At 44.3% G+C, this 18,680-nt stretch overlaps 1 protein-coding gene across 1 annotated transcript in view; it reads left to right on the top strand.

Annotated features, from left to right (window-relative positions):
* Positions 1 to 2,224: 2,224 nt before the first annotated feature.
* LOC311101151 (anion exchange protein 2-like) overlaps positions 2,225 to 18,680 on the top strand; it is an 82,033-nt gene continuing 65,577 nt past the window's right edge. The window contains exon 1 of the mRNA XM_084142228.1: positions 2,225 to 2,276. The gene's annotated coding sequence lies outside the window, so the exon portion shown is untranslated. The remainder of the gene's footprint in view (positions 2,277 to 18,680) is intronic.

The following is an 18,680-nucleotide window of genomic DNA, read 5'->3' as shown; positions in this document are numbered from 1 at the left end:
TCCTGTTCAGCTTGAGAGGGAGAGCATGAAGATGAAAAGGAGGACCGGAGGTAACCTTGCCATTGCTATAATTAATTTTAATAAAACACTATGTTTCGTTGCCCAAAATGAAGCTATTTATCAGAGTTATTGACCTCACAATAAGCCATATTCAAGTAATTTACATACATTACTATGAAGTGGCAGCCGTGGAGATGGACAGCGCATGGGTGCTGAAAGTAGGCTAATTCGAGAAGACCTAATTCATTTAAACAGTCTTCATTTTAATTTGACTTTAGGCTACTAACAACAAGAGGGCTTTGTGTTGGAGCCTATGTCTTCCTATTCAATAAATAAGAGGTAGGTATACCTGTTTGACAGATGAAATTATGGTCTACTATCCATAGATTTTGTCAGCCAATTCCTTCAGTCACCGCTCCTTAAATATCTCAGTGTCAGTGAAGAGCTTGGTGTGTTAAGTTCAAATCAGGGCTCGAATTGGAATTGAGGGGGTATGTGGGGGTATTGTGGCTTTTGTTAAAGAAAATGGCTAAAGCCCTTGTTAATTTAAGATTAAATAAATAAATGGACCTGATTATATAAAGCGTTCTATAACGATGCTTTAGTCTGCAATGCTAGAAGCAAGCTGTAAAATGCCGGGGAAAGACGTGACTGATGCATATGGGGTATATTTGGTTGTATCTATGACATTCAGAGGCAACGCTACAACCTTATATAGCCGACGAACAGGAGAGGAAAATATTAACTTTGCTTGAGAAGTAATTATTCTGTCACTATCAATTGACGTTCGACATTTCCACAGGCTATTAAACAACATACTAACTCTAAATGAGTCAGGAGCAAGCGAGGTAGCCTAAGAAGTAACAAAAATGAATTATTTAGGCTATATTATTATTTCAAGGCTATAGCCTGCCATTTAAAAAATATATTGTGAGGCGCTACAGGCTGGCAGGAGTGCTCAGCATTTCAACAATACATCAGCAACAGCACTTAAACAACATGCCTACACATTTAGCATTTAGGCTGTATAAAATGTAATACAAAATTGTTTTTACTTAGAATTAAATAATAATGAACCAAAAAAAACCTTACTAGGCTATACAATCATTCTACAGTACCTTTGAATTCAGTTTCAGAAACACAAGTTTGGCCAGTCTTTGATTTGAGGATCATGTAGTGAGCTATGCATGCCTAGTTTGTTAATTTAGCCTAGCAGATGCGATTATATTCCCATGCCCTAATCACAGTCAACACAAATCTATTTTGTAACAACAATATAATGGAATAAAATATAATAAATTAGAAAATGATAGTTTCCCAAATGAAAAAAAGTGCATACCTGATGATGTGTTGCTACTGTGTTAAACAATGAATGGCTTTTCTCGAAATCATTGATGATCAGATACTTCAGTTGTAACTGCTTCAGTTGTTCTCAATATTTACAGTTGATAGACAACTTTAGCACTGTTCCAAACTTAGACTATCCTCTTTTTTAACAATAGCCTGTATAGAAATCAAAACGTCTCCGGTACTGCAGCATGCACTCATTTATTAGTATGCTCAGTTGTGGTATTAAAAAAGATTATGCTTGTCTCCAGTCATGTAAAATGACGTAGAATTGCATGAAATAAGTTTATAAAAAGCATTTTTTTTATCGGACCATAAATAAGATTATAGATTCATGCAGTGCTCTTATTATAATGCATATCTTTTCACAGTTGTCTGCGAATCCACAACCTTCTGGCTACTTTGCCATGTAATGCGTCTAAAACTGCATATCTAAGGCTCTGGTCTGTCCTAGGAGTGAGGGTAAACAGTAGGCATGTTCTCTGCTATCCACTTTATGATTTAATTATTATTTTGGGTATAGGGGAGAGTCACTTGTTTTTTTTCCCCAAGAGTTCAAGGAGGGCCGGGTAAAATATATATTTTACTGAAGGGAGAGCCATCCATTTTCATTTCAGAGAATTCCCATTTTCTCCAGGTACCACTCATTATAAATAACGTAAATGCCCTTTCCATTGAAAAAAATGGTCAGTTCCGGTCTGCTTAATGTGGTGGCTCTCCCATAGGTACCAATGCATTCGCAGCTGGGTCTGGTCTGCTTAGTTCATTGACTGTATATGAATCACAAAAATTGAGGGAGTGGGATGTCTCGCTTCCTTTTCCGTCTCTGGTCGAGCCATCATGAGAAATATGAAACATAATTTTACGCACGCGCATCGATACACCAGCACGTCCACACACAAGGCAGCGGGAGGTGAGTCGGAGTTGGGGTAAGAAGTCTAGCTTCTAAACTAAGCAGGAAGTGGATAAAATACCTGTACTGTTTATAAATATGTGAAAATTCCCTTGTTTAGCTGAGAAGAGTGTTTTTGTTAGCGAGCTGTCTTCTAAAACTGAAAGACACGTTGGTTAGGACTTGACAGGCAATGTTAGCTAGCAACAAGCTATTCTGTCACTTGGCATGGTAAAGGTTGTAACGGAAAGGTTTAGCCTCCATGTCTCTGGTTTAGCTAGCAATGCTAGTCAGCTAATAATGGGGATGACTGAATATATTGCAAGTTTAATGGTATTGTCAATAAAGATTACTATGCCCATTCAAAACGTTGGTATAAGATACATTTTGGCACGCCATTGTAGACAACATTTAACTAAAGACGTGAGCTGACTTTACAGTAAAAAAAATGAATGATGGTTAAAGCCATGTGACAACAAAGTACAGTAACGTTTTTGCGAATGTGACATAGGTAGGAAGGTACGTCGCGAGGTCACTTACCCCAATTTTTGTTATGAAGGTTTTTCATTTGGTACACACATCCTATCAACTGTACTTTTTATTTGGAACCTTTTGGGTGTACTGGTCGCTAAACCATTGAACAATCAGAGGCTGTGTGTGGGGGTTTGGTCAGGGGTAACGAGGTATGCGCTTTCATTAATTGAGTGCAACATTTTCCATTCTGTTGTAACCTCATTTTTGTAACTAAACCAGTTATTGCCTCATATTGCAATAATGACTCAGAAATGACTCTTGAAGTAAACTATTTTTTGCTGGCTGACTCCAGGTTCTAACCCATCGATCACAGCGTCATTGCGTTTTGGTACACTAGAAGTACATTCATTTCCAATGGAAGGCTTCGTTTGCCTTGCAACATTGCGTTGCAGAGGCAGTTGCAGTGAGTTCTGTGTTGTGCATTGACTGGTTGGTTGTTTAGCAACAAAACCTAGGTATGCGCAACTATGGGGCAAAACAGACAGGGTTGGCTTAGATTGTTGACAACAAAATGGATTTAATTGTCATTTTTTTGGTCAACAATCTACACAAAATACTCTAATGTGAAAGCTGAAGAAAAATTCTAACATTTATAAAAAATGAATGAAATATAAAACACTCTTGATTAGATAAGTATTCACCCCTTGAGACAATGCATGTTAGAAACACCTTTGGCAGTGAATACAGCTGTGAGTCTTTTGGGTCAGTCTCTAAGAGCTTTGCACACCTGGATTGTACAATGTATGCCCATTATTATTTTTACAATTCTTCAAGCTCTGTCAATGTGGTTGTTGGATCATTGCTATAAAGCCATTTTCAAGTCTTGCCATAGATTTTCAAGCAGATTTAAGTCAAAACTGTAAGTAGGCCATTTAGGAACATTCAATGTAGTCTTGGTAAGCAACTCCAGTGTAAATTTGGCCTTGTGTTTTAGATTATTGTCCTGCTGCAAGGTGAATTAGTCTCCCAGTGGAAAGCAGACTGAACCAGGTTTTCCTCTAGGATTTTGCCTGTGCTTAGCTGTATTCTGTTTATTTTTATCCTAAAAAAAACTCCCTAGTACTTGCTGATGACAAGGAGAACCATAACATGATGCAGCCACCACCATGCTTGTAAATATGAAGAGTGGTACTCAGTGATGTGTTGGATTTGGATTCAGGACAAAAAGTTCATTTTTTGCCATTCCTTTGTCTTTGTATTGACTGGGTGTGTCGATACACCATCCAAAGCCTAATTAATAATTTCACCATGTTTAAAGGTATATTCAGCGTCTGCTTTTTCTACCAATCGGTGCCCTTCTTTGCGAGGTATTGAACAACTTCCCTGGTCTTTTTGGTTGAATCTGTGCTTGAAATTCACTACTTGATTGAGGGACCTTACAGATAACTGTATGTGTGAGGTAGAAAGATGGGGTAGTCATTCAAAAATCATGTTAACCACTATTATTGAACACAGAATGAGTCCATGCAACTTATTATGTGATTTGATAAGCACATTTTTACTCATTAACTTATTTAGGCTTGCAATAAAAAAGGGGTTGAATACTTATTGACTTGAGACATTTCAGCTTTTCATTTTTTATCAAACAAAATTCTACTGACATTATGGGGTATTGTGTGTAGATCAGGCTGTAACACATCAAAATGTGGAAAAAGTAAAGGGGTGTGAATACTTTCTGAAGGCACTGTAATTAGACTTGATATGACGGAAAAACATAGGTTTTATCGTCACGTGGTAAGCCTAACCATTCAAAGAAGATCAGTGACTTACAGTTGAAGTCGGACATTTACATACACCTTAGCCAAATACATTTAAACTAAGTTTTTCACAATTCCTGACATTTAATCCTAGTAAGAATTCCCTGTCTTAGGTCTGTTAGATCACCACTTTATTTTAAGAATGTTAAATGTCAGAATAATAGTAGAGAGAATTATTTATTTCAGCTTTTATGTCTTTCATCACATTCCCAGTGGGTCAGAAGTTTACATACACTGAATTAGTATTTGGTAGCATTGCCTTTAAATTGTTTAACTTGGGTCAAATGTTTCGGGTAGCCTTCCACAAGCTTCCCACAATAAGTTGGGTGAATTTTGGCCCATTCCTCCTGACAGAGCTGGTGTAACTGAGTCAGGTTTGTAGGCCTCCTTGCTTGCACACGCTTTTTCAGTTCTGCCCACAAATTTTCTATAGGATTGAGGTCAGGGCTTTGTGATGGCCACTCCAATACCTTGACTTTGTTGTCCTTAAGCCATTTTGCCACAGCTTTGAAAGTATGCTTGGGGTCATTGTCCATTTGGAAGACCCATTTGCGACCAAGCTTTAACTTCCTGACTGATGTCTTGAGATGTTGCTTCAATATATCCACATCATTTTCCTTCCTCATGATGCCATCTATTTTGTGAAGTGCACCAGTCCCTCCTGCAGCAAAGCACCACCACAGCATGATGCTGCCACCCCCGTGCTTCACGGTTGGGATGGTGTTCTTCGGCTTGCAAGGCACCCCCTTTTTCCTCCAAACATAACGGTGGTCATTATGGACAAACGGTTATATTTTTGTTTCATCAGACCATAGGACATTTCTCCAAAAAGTACGATCTTTGTCCCCATGTGCAGTTGCAAACCGTAGTCTGGCTTTTTTATGGCGGTTTTGGAGCAGTGGCTTCTTCATTGCTGAGCGGCCTTTCAGGTTATGTCGATAAAGGACTCGTTTTACTGTGGATATAGATACTTTTGTACCTGTTTCCTCCAGCATCTTCACAAGGTCCTTTGCTGCTGTTCTGGGATTGATTTGCACTTTTCGCACCAAAGTACGTTCATCTCTAGGAGGCAGAATGCGTCTCCTTCCTGAGCGGTATGACGGCTGCGTGGTCCCATGGTGTTTATACTTGCGTACTATTGTTTGTACAGATGAACGTGGTACCTTCAGGCATTTGGAAATTGCTCCCAAGGATGAACCAGACTTGTGGAGGTCTACAATTATTATTCTGAGGTCTTGGCTGATTTCTTTTGATTTTCACATGATGTCAAGCAAAGAGGCACTGAGTTTGAAGATAGGCCTTGACATACATCCACAGGTACACCTCCAATTGACTCAAATTATGTCAATTAGCCTATCAGAAGCTTCTAAAGCTATGACATTAATTTCTGGAATTTTCCAAGCTGTTTAAAGGCACAGTTAACTTAGTGTATGTAAACTTCTGACCAACTGGAATTGTGATACAGTGAATTATAAGTGAAATAATCTGTCTATAAACAATTGTTGGAAAAATTACTTGTGTCATGCACAAAGTAGATGGCCTAACTGACTTCCCAAAACTATAGTTTGTTAACAAGAAATGTGTGGAGTGGTTGAAAAATGAGTTTTAATGACTCCAACCTAAGTGTATGTAAACTTCCGACTTCAACTGTAAAGTGAACACAGCTATTTAGGATCTAATTGATTTGTTTGCTTAGGATAAAATCGTCAACAGAGTTAAGCAAAACTATGAAGGCCTGCCTACCTAAAAGGCAGTTGACCTAAAGGTGATAATTATTCACCCACCGACCCTGTTCCTCTCACCTACCCACCCCAGCCACTAGCACATACTGTCATATTTGATTCACAATCCAGCTGAGAAAGTCTAGCCTATTTCATCTGAGGGCCGGAGAGGCGTTGGAAACCGAATATGTTTGATTTAGAGAAATACGATGTGCCTGTATGTTTAGGAGCTGGAAAATCTCAGCCGCTAATCCAAGAACACCCTGGGATGCTGTTGGACCATATCTCCACTCTGCGGTCGTGATCTCAGAGCTATGGTTTGTTTTCTCTGGCTCCACTGGAGGAAATCAAGCAGCCCCATTGTGAAATGATCAGTCATGACTGGGCGTTGTGTAACAATATCAATGCACCACCGACACGGCTGAGTGGAGCACTCGACATAGGCTACTTTATTGTGTATTGCTTTCATCATACAGAAGGAAAGGCGAGAGTCGAGAACACCTCCCTCCCGCGTTCTTATCAAGACTTCTTGTCACTTTGTTTATTTTCCTTTGCGCTTTCCTTCAGGAATGAATTGGCTCAGTACTTTATCCGTCAAGGTAAACAAATCTCCCTTTAAGTCTCCAAAGGGCTAGAGAAACTATAAAAAAAAGTTATTTATATCACAAGAATTTCCTATGGATATTATGCACAATTTTCTAAACACTTATGTTATTTACTTGAGAGCAGAATTGTTACTGCTGCTCTACTCAGCAGGCATCAAATAAGCAGTGTTACTTTGGCTTAACTCTTTGGATAGCCTACTCTTTGTACAACAGTCTTATTGATTTAAAGTTTAAACCCCATTAAGCTCTGTGCAGTCTCATTTGGTGCATCTAATTATACACTGAACCACATACTATTTGGTGCAAATGTTCCCTCTAAGCTGCGCGCAGCTCCCTGGGACTGCCGTGCAGAAGAAATATCAGCCTGCGCAGAGAAGCACTAGATTGAAGTTCACTCATCATTCTAGAGTTTTCCCTGTTAGTTAACACTATCAATGTTTCCCTTTACTGTGGGAATTGTGATCGAATCAACACTATATTAGCCACTTTCAATGCAACATATCTAAACAAAATGACCTATGCAAGAGATTTTGTTGTAGGCAGAAAGCATCTTAGTAGGATTCTATTGCATTGACAGGCAGGACTCTGGCCCTTACTCTACACAGACTGGTGCGTCATAACCAATAAGAGCTGCAGTAGGCCTATATGCAAATAGACCATTGCCATATATGGATCTGTGCCATTCACTTTGAACTGGACTGTTTTTACAGAATGAGCGGTCGTGAGTAGAAGCGCTTGTTTTGAGCTCAAAGCAATAGCTACATGTAGCGACGTGTGTACATTTGTTCATATCCTTTGCTATACTGAACAAAAATATAAACTCAACATGCAACAATTTCAAAGATTATACTGAGTTACAGTTCATATAAGGAAATCAGTCAATTGAAATAAATTAATTAGGCCCTAATCAATGGATTTCACATGACTGGGAATACAGATATGCATCTGTTGGTCACAGATGCAGTGGGGAAAAAAAGTATTTAGTCAGCCACCAATTGTGCAAGTTCTCCCACTTAAAAAGATGAGAGAGGCCTGTAATTTTCATCATAGGTACACGTCATCTATGACAGACAAATTGAGAAAAATAAATCCAGAAAATCACATTGTAGGATTTTTAATGAATTTATTTGCAAATTATGGTGGAAAATAAGTATTTGGTCACCTACAAACAAGCAAGATTTCTGGCTCTCACAGACCTGTAACTTCTTCTTTAAGAGGCTCCTCTGTCCTCCACTCATTACCTGTATTAATGGCACCTGTTTGAACTTGTTATCAGTATAAAAAACACCTGTCCACAACCTCAAACAGTCACACTCCAAACTCCACTATGGCCAAGACCAAAGAGCTGTCAAAGGACACCAGAAACAAAATTGTAGACCTGCACCAGGCTGGGAAGACTGAATCTGCAATAGGTAAGCAGCTTGGTTTGAAGAAATCAACTGTGGGAGCAATTATTAGGAAATGGAAGACATACAAGACCACTGATAATCTCCCTCGATCTGGGGCTCCATGCAAGATCTCACCCCGTGGGGTCAAAATGATCACAAGAACGGTGAGCAAAAATCCCAGAACCACACGGGGGGACCTAGTGAATGACCTGCAGAGAGCTGGGACCAAAGTAACAAAGCCTACCATCAGTAACACACTACGCCGCCAGGGACTCAAATCCTGCAGTGACAGACGTGTCCCCCTGCTTAAGCCAGTACATGTCCAGGCCCGTCTGAAGTTTGCTAGAGTGCATTTGGATGATCCAGAAGAGGATTGGGAGAATGTCATATGGTCAGATGAAACCAAAATAGAACTTGTTGGTAAAAACTCAACTCGTCGTTTTTGGAGGACAAAGAATGCTGAGTTGCATCCAAAGAACACCATACCTACTGTGAAGCATGGGGGTGGAAACATCATGCTTTGGGGCTGTTTTTCTGCAAAGGGACCAGGACGACTGATCCGTGTAAAGGAAAGAATGAATGGGGCCGTGTATCATGAGATTTTGAGTGAAAACCTCCTTCCATCAGCAAGGGCATTGAAGATGAAACGTGGCTGGGTCTTTCAGCATGACAATGATCCCAAACACACCGCCCGGGCAACGAAGGAGTGTCTTCGTAAGAAGCATTTCAAGGTCCTGGAGTGGCCTAGCCAGTCTCCAGATCTCAACCCCATAGAAAATCTTTGGAGGGAGTTGAAAGTCTGTGTTGCCCAGCGACAGCCCCAAAACATCACTGCTCTAGAGGAGATCTGCATGGAGGAATGGGCCAAAATACCAGCAACAGTGTGTGAAAACCTTGTGAAGACTTACAGAAAACGTTTGACCTGTGTCATTGCCAACAAAGGGTATATAACAAAGTATTGAGAAACTTTTGTTATTGACCAAATACTTATTTTCCACCATAATTTGCAAATAAATTCATTACAAATCCTACAATGTGATTTTCTGGATATTTTTTTCTCATTTTGTCTGTCATAGTTGACGTGTACCTATGATGAAAATTACAGGCCTCTCTCATCTTTTTAAGTTGGAGAACTTGCACAATTGGTGGCTGACTAAATACTTTTTTTCCCCACTGTACCTTTAAAAAAAGTAGGGGCGTGGATCAGAAAACCAGTCAGTATCTGGTGTGACCACCATTTGCGTCATGCAGTGCGACAGAGTTGATCAGGCTGTTGATTGTGGCCTGTGGAATGTTGTCCGATTCCTCTTCAATGGCTGTGCGAAGTTGCTGGATATTGGCGAGAACTGGAACACGCTGCCGAACACATTGATCCAGAGCATCCCAAACATGCTCCATGGGTGACATGTCTGGTGAGTATTCAGGCCATGGAAGAACTGGGACATTTTCAGCTTCCAGGAATTGTGTACAGATCCTTGCGACATGGGGCTGTGCATTATCATGCTGAAACATGATGTGATGGGACAACAATGGGCCTCAGGATCTCATCAAGGTATCTCTGTGCATTCAAATTGCCATTGATAAACTGCAATTGTGTTCATTGTCCATAGCTTATGCCTGCCCATACCATAACCCCACAGCCACCATGGGGCACTCTGTTCACAACGTTGACATCAGCAAACCGCTCACCCACATGAAGCCATACACGTGGTCTGCGGTTGTGAGGCCGGTTGGACGTACTGCCAAATGCTCTAAAATGATGTTGGTGTGATGGGTGATTTGAAGGAGTCAGGCGCAAGAGGGTAAATCACAGAATAGGATTTATTCCGGAATACAGAGTTGACACATTTCTGCGTAAAACAGTCCAGTGTGCAAAACAGGCGCACTGTAACCAACAAGACACAAGGGGAAAATAACCTGGCGATACAAAATACAAGGACCTCAACCGAGCTTCACTATCCTCACAATAAACAATCACACACAAAGACAAGGGGGCAGAGGGATATGAACCAGGTGTGTGTAATGAACAAGACAAAACCAATGAAATGAGGAGCGGCATTGGCTAGAAGGCCGGTGACGACGAACGCCGAAGCCTGCCCGAACAAGGAGAGTCGGGACAGTTGGAGGCAGCTTATGGTAGAGAAATGAACATTCAATTCTCTGGCAACAGCTCAGGTGGGAATTGCAATTGCACGCTCCCTCAAAACATGAGACATCTGTGGTATTGTGTTGTGTGACAAAACAGCACATTTTAGAGTGGCCTTTTATTGTCCCCAGCACAAGGTGCACCTAGGGCTGTTGCGGTGACCGTATTACCGCGCCACACCGGCGGTAACAAGAAGGCAGTCAAATTCCAAATGACAGTTTAGTCACGGTAATTAGGCTTCTCCAAGCTCTGATGCTGCTGATGGTCATTAGTAGCCTACCAAACTTGCTAACTGCCTGGTATTCAGCTAACTGGCTGGTACTCAGAAACCAAGCATTTTTTTTGCTACCTTTTTGAATCATAGTTGCACACCTCATAAGGTTTGTATCACTAAAGTGGCCAAATAACTTCTTTAAAATTAAGCACATTAATGTGATGAGGTGATTTTGAAGGAGTCAGGCGCAGGAGGGTAAATCACAGAAAAACAGGATTTATTCTGAATCACAGAGCTACTCAGTAATGCGTAAAAACACTCCAGTGCGCAAAACAGGCGCACTGGAAAATACAAGGCACATTGGGAATATGACTCGGGGTGAAAACCAGGGGTCAGGCTGACCGAGAACCCCAGACGTTCCATGAACGCCTTCCAGACCCTGGATGTGAACTGGGGACCCCGGTCAGACACTATGTCCTCTGGCACCCCGTAGTGCCGGAATACGTGTGTAAACAGGGCCTCAGCAGTCTGCAGGGCCATGGGGAGACCAGGCAGAGGAAGGAGGCAGCAGGCTTTGGAAAAGCGGTCCACAACAACCAGGATGGTGGCGTTACCCTGAGAGAGGGGAAGATCAGTAAGGAAGTCAATACACAAGTGGGACCATGGCCGTTGTGGAACTGGTAACGGCTGTAACTTACCCGCTGGGAGGTGCATAGGTGCCTTACTCTGGGCGCACACCGAGCAGGAGGAGACATACACCCTTACGTCCTTAGCCAAGGTAGGCCACCAGTACTTTCCGGTCAGGCAGCGCACTGTACGACCGATACCTGGGTGACCAGAGGAGGGGGACGTGTGTGCCAAATAAATCAGACGGTCACGGACAAGAGAAGGCACGTACTGCAGCCCAGCTGGACACTGAGGTGGAGATGGCTCTGTGCGTAACGCCCGCTCTATGTCCGCGTCCATCGCCCATACTACCGGCGCCACAATGCAGGAGGCCAGGAGTATGGGGGTGTTGTCTATGGGCCTCTCCTCTGGATCGTACAGCCGTGACAGTGCGTCTGCCTTCACGTTCTTTGTACCCGGGATGTAAGATAGTGTAAAATTAAACCTGGTGAAGAATAGGGCCCACCTGGCCTGGCGAGGGTTCAGCCTCCTCGCTGCCCGGATGTACTCCAGGTTACGGTAGTCCGTCCAGACGAGGAAAGGGTGTTTCGCCCCCTCTCTCTCTCCATCTCCACACCTGAGGTGGTAATGCGGTATCCGAGGAAGGAGACGGACTGTTGGAAAAACAGACACTTTTCTGCCTTGCCATAAAGGTCATGTCCAATAGTCGGGCCAGCACTTTGCGAACCAGGGACACATGCTCAGCGCATGTAGCGGAATACACCAGAATATCATCGATGTAGACCACTACACCGTGACCAAGCATGTCCCGAAACACCTCGTTCACAAAGGACTGGAAAACTGATGCAGCATTCATCAAACCATAGGGCATCACCAGGTATTCCCCGTGGTTGTGCTGAATGCTGTCTTCCACTCGTCCCCCTCTCGGACACACACCAGGTTTTACGCACTCCAGAGATCTAATTTTGTGAAGAAGCGCGCACCATGCATTGACTCGATCACAGATGGAATGAGGGGTAGAGGATAACTATAACGTATTGTCCCCTTGTTCAGTGCTCGGAAATCAATGCAAGGGCGCAGACCGCCATCTTTCTTCTTCACAAAAAAGAAACTCAAGGAGGCCGGCGAAGTGGAGAGACGTATGAACCCCTGGCGCAGGGAATCAGAGACGTATGTCTCCATAGCCTCTGTTTAAGCCTGCGACAGGGGATACACATGACTCCTGGGAGGCACAGCGTCTACCCGGAGGTTTATCGCGCAATCCCCCGGCCAATGAGGTGGTAATTTGGTCACCTGCATTTTGGAAAACGTGTGCGCCAAATCGAGGTATTCGGGGGGAATGAGCACGGTGGAGGTAGTGTCTGGACTTTCCACCGTGGTTGCACCAACGGAAACACCTAGACACCTACCCTGACACTCTCGCGACCACCCCGTGAGAACCCTCTGCGGCCATGAAAAGGTGGGGTTGTGTAGTGCTAACCAGGGAAGACCTAACTCAACAGGTAAATCAGGAGACTCAATAATATAAAAAAAGTGACTTGCTCTCGATGAATCTCGTGCTTAACCATAGTGACTGGTGCTGTAACCTCCCTAACAAACCCGGACCCTAATGGTCGACTGTTAAGTGCTCTGATGGGGAGTGGAATGAATAGGGGAACCAATGTAATGCCTAGACTAAAGTTCCCAGCTGTGCCTGAAACAACCAGTGCCTTACACTGGGGAACTACCGTGTAATCAGGAAAGTGGATGTGTAGGGTACAGTGCGCAGCAGAGGGCTCTGAACGTGTGTGGGTGTTCGATACCTGGGGTGACGCGAGAGTGCCCTGCCTGCCGCCTCCAGACCCAAAAGAACGCAGACGACAGCGTTCAGCAGAATGTCCTCCCATGCCACAAGAGTGACACTGGCGCTGTCGTCCTTCGCTCTCCCGGATCGCCGCTCCATCATCTCGTGATCCGGGTTGGGAGAGGTAGAACGGGCAGGCCCCTTCCAGGACGTCCTCTAGAAGCCAGCAGGTTGTCCAACCGGATGACCATGTCCACCAGTTTATCGAAAGACAACGTGGTGTCCCGGCAGGCTAGCTCCCTTCGGACGTCCTCTCGTAGGTGGCACCGGAAGTGGTCGATGAGGGCCCGCTCATTCCACCCGGACCCAGCTGCTAGAGTACGAAACTCCAGGGCGAAGTCCTGCATGGTCCTCGTCCCCTGCCTCAGGTGGACCATCCGCTCGCCTGCCTCTCTACCCTTGGGCGGGATATCGAAGACGGCCCGAAAGAGGCGAGCAAACTCCTCGTAGTCGTCCAACGCGGCTCCTTCTTCACTCCAGACCGTGTTGGCCCACTCCAGGACTTTCCCAGAGAGGCAGGAGATGAGGGCAGACACCTTCTCCCGCTCCGATGGAGCTGGGCTGATGGTCGAGAAGTATAAATCCATTTGTAGGAGGAATCCCTGGCAGAGGGCAGCTGTCCCGTCAAAATCCTGTGGTTGAGATATGTGAATCCCTCTGGGTGCTGGGATGTCAGTGGCGGGATCCGGTGGTTCAGCTGGTCCCGAAAGATCGGATCCTCTCCTCTCCAGGCGTTGGATAACCTGGAGAACCCGATCCATCGCTTCTCCCAAGCTGGTTAGCATAGTCGAATGCTCCCGGACCCGTGCCATTACTCCAGGCAGGTGCTCCTCTCCTGCTGACTCCATGTTCGGGTGTGTGATTCTGTGATGAGGTGATTTTGAAGGAGTCAGGCGCAGGAGGGTAAATCACAGAATAACAGGATTTATTCTGAATCACAGAGTTACGCAGTAATGTGTAAAAACACAACAGGCGCACTGGAAAATACAAGGCACTCAAGGAATATTCCCGGCGATACAAAATACACGGAGCTCCACCGAGCTTCTCTCTCCTCAACAATAAACAATCACACACAAAGACAAGGGGGCAAAGGGAACACTTTTATACAGGTACTGATGAGGGGATATGAACCAGGTGTGTGTAATAAACAAGACAAAACTAATGGAATGATGAGGAGCGGCAGTGGCTAGAAGGCCGGCGACGACGAACGCCGAAGCCTGCCTGAACAAGGAGAGGATGCAGCCTCGGAGGAAGTCGTGACAATTAATCAGTTTTACAAGGGTTGTAGAGCCTAACTGGGGAAGATAATTTTCACCATAAAAATGCACCTTTATAATAAAAGCATTACATGCATAATCGCATTTGTGGTCATGCATACATGCATAACTTTTGATAATGGTATTTTCCCGCTAATGGAACATTTGCGCTTATAGCCGCTATGAACTGCTCTCGGACTCGCATATTGCTGTTCACTGGACCTTATGATCACAGCTGATGCCTGCTGGACTGTTCCTTTACACTGTACCCTGTCCTGTTTATCTGTTTAGCCTCAGCCCAAACTTTCATCGCCATTACCAGTTGTTGTCTTAGCTCTCTCTAATAACACCTGTGATTGCTTTATGCCTCTCTCCCATGTCAATATGCCTTTCCTATTGCTGTTCCAGTTAGTTGTTATTATACAATTTCAATATAGAACCCCAAGTCATTCTCAAACTGCCTCAAATAGCTCCTTTGTTCCACCCCCCATACACGCCGAGACCGGCTCAATCGGTGCCTCCAGTGATGCTATCTCTTTCATTGTTACCCAACGCTTAGGTTTACCTCCACTGTACTCATATCCTTCCATATCCTTGCCTGTACATAATGCCCTGAATCTATTCTACAACGCCCGGAAATCTGCCCCCTTTATTCTCTGTACCCAACGCACTAGAAGACCAGTACTTAAAACCTTTAGCCGTATCCTTATTCTAGTCCTCCTCTGTTCCTCTGGTGATGTAGAGGCTAACCCAGGCCCTGCAGCCCCCAGTATCACTCCTACTCCCCAAGAGCTATCATTTGTTGACTTCTGTAACCAAAAAGCCTTGGTTTTCTGCACGTTAACATCAGAAGCCTCCTTCCTAAGTTTGAGTTATTCACTGCGTTAGCACACTCCGCCAACCCTGATGTTCTAGCAGTGTCTGAATCCTGGCTTAGGAAGGCCACCAAAAATTCAGGAATTTCCATCCCCAACTACAAAATTTTCCGTCTAGATAGAACTGCCAAAGGGGGTGGAGTTGCAATCTACTGTAGTGATAGCCTGCAGAGCTCTATCATACTCTCCAGGTCTGTGCCCAAACAGTTTGAGCTCCTACTTCTAAAAATCCACCTTTCCAGAAATAAGTCTCTCACTGTTGCTGCTTGCTACAGACGCCCCTCAGCCCCCAGCTGTGCCCTGGACACCATATGTGAATTGATTGCCCCCCATCTATCCTCAGAGTTCGTACTGCTTGGTGACCTAAACTGGGATATGCTTAACACCCCGGACATCCTACAATCCAAACTAGATTCCCTCAATCTCACACAAATTATCAAGGAACCTACCAGGTACAACCCTAAATCCGTAAACATGGGCACCCTCATAGATATCATCCTGACTAACTTACCCTCTAAATACACCTCCGCTGTCTTCAACCAGGATCTCAGCGATTACTGCCTTATTGCCTGCGTCCGTAACAGGTCTGCGGTCAAACCCCTCATCACTGTCAAACGCTCCCTAAAACACTTTAGCGAGCAGGCCTTCCTAATTGACCTGGCCCAGGTATCCTCGATGGATATCGATCTCATTTCGTCAGTAGAGGATGCTTGGTTGTTCTTTAAAAGTGCTTTCCTCTCAATCTTAAATAAGCATGCCCCATTCAAAAAATTCAGAACTAAGAACAGATATAGCCCCTGGTTCACCTCAGACTTCACTTCCCTTGACCAGCACAAAGACATCCTGTGGCGTACTGCATTAGCATCGAATAGCCCCAGCGATACGCAACTTTTCAGGGAAGTTAGGAACCAATATACACAAGCAGTTAGGAAAGCGAAGGCTAGCTTTTTCAAACAGAAATTTGCATCCTGTAGCACTAACTCCAAAAGGTTTTGGGACACTGTAAAGTCCATGGAGAATAAGAGCACCTCCTCCCAGCTGCCCACTGCGCTGAGACCAGGAAACACTATCACCACCGATAACTCAACAAGCATTTTGCTACGGCTGGCCATGCTTTCCACCTGGCTACCACTACCCCGGCCACCAGCTCTGCACCCTCCGCTGCAACTTGCCCATGCCCCCCCCCCCCGCTTCTCCTTCACACAAATTCAGACAGCTGATGATCTGCTGAAAGAGCTGCAAAATCTGTACCCCTACAAATCATCTGGGCTACACAGTCTGGACCCTTTCTTTCTAAAAAATAGTAGCCGAAATTGACGCAATCCCTATTGCTAGCCTGTTCAACCTCTCTTTCGTAACGTCTGAGATCCCCAGAGATTGGAAAGCTGCCGCGGTCATCCCCCTCTTCAAAGGGGGTGACACTCTAAATCCAAACTGTTACAGACCTATATCCATCCTGCCCTGCCTTTCGAAAGTATTTGAAAGCCAAGTTAACAAACAGCTCACCGACCATTTCGAATCCCACCGTACCTTCTCCGCTATGCAATCCGGTTTCCGAGCTGGTCATGGGTGCATCTCAGCCACGCTCAAGGTCCTAAACGATATTATAACCGCGATCGATAATAGACAGTACTGTGCAGCCGTCTTCATCGACCTGGCCAAGGCTTTCGACTCTGTCAACCACCACATTCTTATTGGCAGACTAAATAGCCTTGGTTTCTCAAATGACTGCCTCGCCTGGTTCACCAACTACTTCTCAGATAGAGTTCAATGTGTCAAATCGGAGGGCCTGTTGTCTGGACCTATGGCAGTCTCTATGGGGGTGCCACAGGGTTCAATTCTTGGGCCAACTCTTTTCTCTGTGTATATCAATGATGTCGCTCTTGCTGCCAGTGACTCTCAGATCCACCTCTACGCAGACGACACCATTTTGTATACATCATTGGACACTGTGTTAACAAACCTCCAAACGAGCTTCAATGCCATACAACACTCCTTCCGTAGCCTCCAACTGCTCTTAAACACTAGTAAAACTAAATGCATGCTCTTCAATCGAACGCTGCTGGCACCCGCCCACCCGACTAGAATCACTACTCTCGACGGGTCTGACCTAGAGTATGTGGACTACAACTACAAATACCTAGGTGTCTGGTTAGACTGTAAACTCTCCTTCCAGACTCACATTAAGCATCTCCAATCCAAAGTTAAATCTAGAATCTGCTTCCTATTTCGCAACAAAGCCTCCTTCACTCATGCTGCCAAACATGCCCTCGTAAAAAGGACTATCCTACCGATCCTTGACTTCGGCGATGTCATTTACAAAATAGCCTCCAACACTGTACTCAGCTAATTGGATGTAGTCTATCACAGTGCCATCCGTTTTGTCACCAAAGCCCCATATACTACCCACCACTGTGAACTGTACGCTCTTGTTGGCTGGTCCTCACTACATATTCGTCGCCAAACCCACTGGCTCCAGGCCATCTATAAATCACTGCTAGGCAAATCTCCGCCTTATCTTAGCTCATTGGTCACCATAGCAACACCCACCCGTAGTATGCGCTCCAGCAGGTATATCTCACTGGTCATCCCCAAAGCCAACACCTCCTTTGGCCGCCATTCCTTCCAGTTCTCTGCTGCCAATGACTGGAACGAATTGCAAAAATCTCTGAAGCTGGAGACTCTTATCTCTCTCACTAACTTTAAGCATCAGTTGTCAGAGCACCTTACCGATCACTGCACCTGTACACAGCCCTTCTGAAATTAGCCCATTCAACTACCTCATCCCCATATTGTTATTTATTTTTCTCATTTGCACCCCAGTATCTCTATTTGCACATCATCTCTTGCACATCTATCATTCCAGTGTTAATACTAATTGTAATTATTTTGCACTATGGCCTATTTATTGCCTTACATCCATAACTTGCTACATTTGCACACACTGTATATATATTTTCTGTGGTATTTTTGACTTTTTGTTTTGTTTTACCCCATATGTAACTCTGTGTTGTTGTTTTTATCGCACTGCTTTGCTTTATCTTGGCAAGGTCGCAGTTGTAAATGAGAACTTGTTCTCAACTGGCTTACCTGGTTAAATAAAGCAAAGCCACTCCTTTGTTGCCTTGGCCGTGTGTTTTGGGTCATTGTCATGCTGGAATACCCATCCACGACTCATTTTCAATGCCCTGGCTGAGGGAAGGAGGTTCTCACCCAAGATTTGACGGTACATGGCCCCGTCCATTGTCCCTTTTCTGCTAAGGGGACAGGACAACTTCACCGCATCAAAGGGACAATGGACGGGGCCATGTACCGTCAAATCTTGGGTGAGAACCTCCTTCCCTCAGCCAGGGCATTGAAAATGAGTCGTGGATGGGTATTCCAGCATGACAATGACCCAAAACACACGGCACAGAGTTACATATGGGGTAAAACAAAAAGTCAAAAATACCACAGAAAATATATATACAGTGTG

This window comes from Coregonus lavaretus (assembly GCF_964263955.1).
Source record: "Coregonus lavaretus genome assembly, chromosome: 2".
Lineage (NCBI taxonomy): Eukaryota > Metazoa > Chordata > Actinopteri > Salmoniformes > Salmonidae > Coregonus > Coregonus lavaretus.
This window is presented reverse-complemented; position numbering and strand designations above follow the sequence as displayed.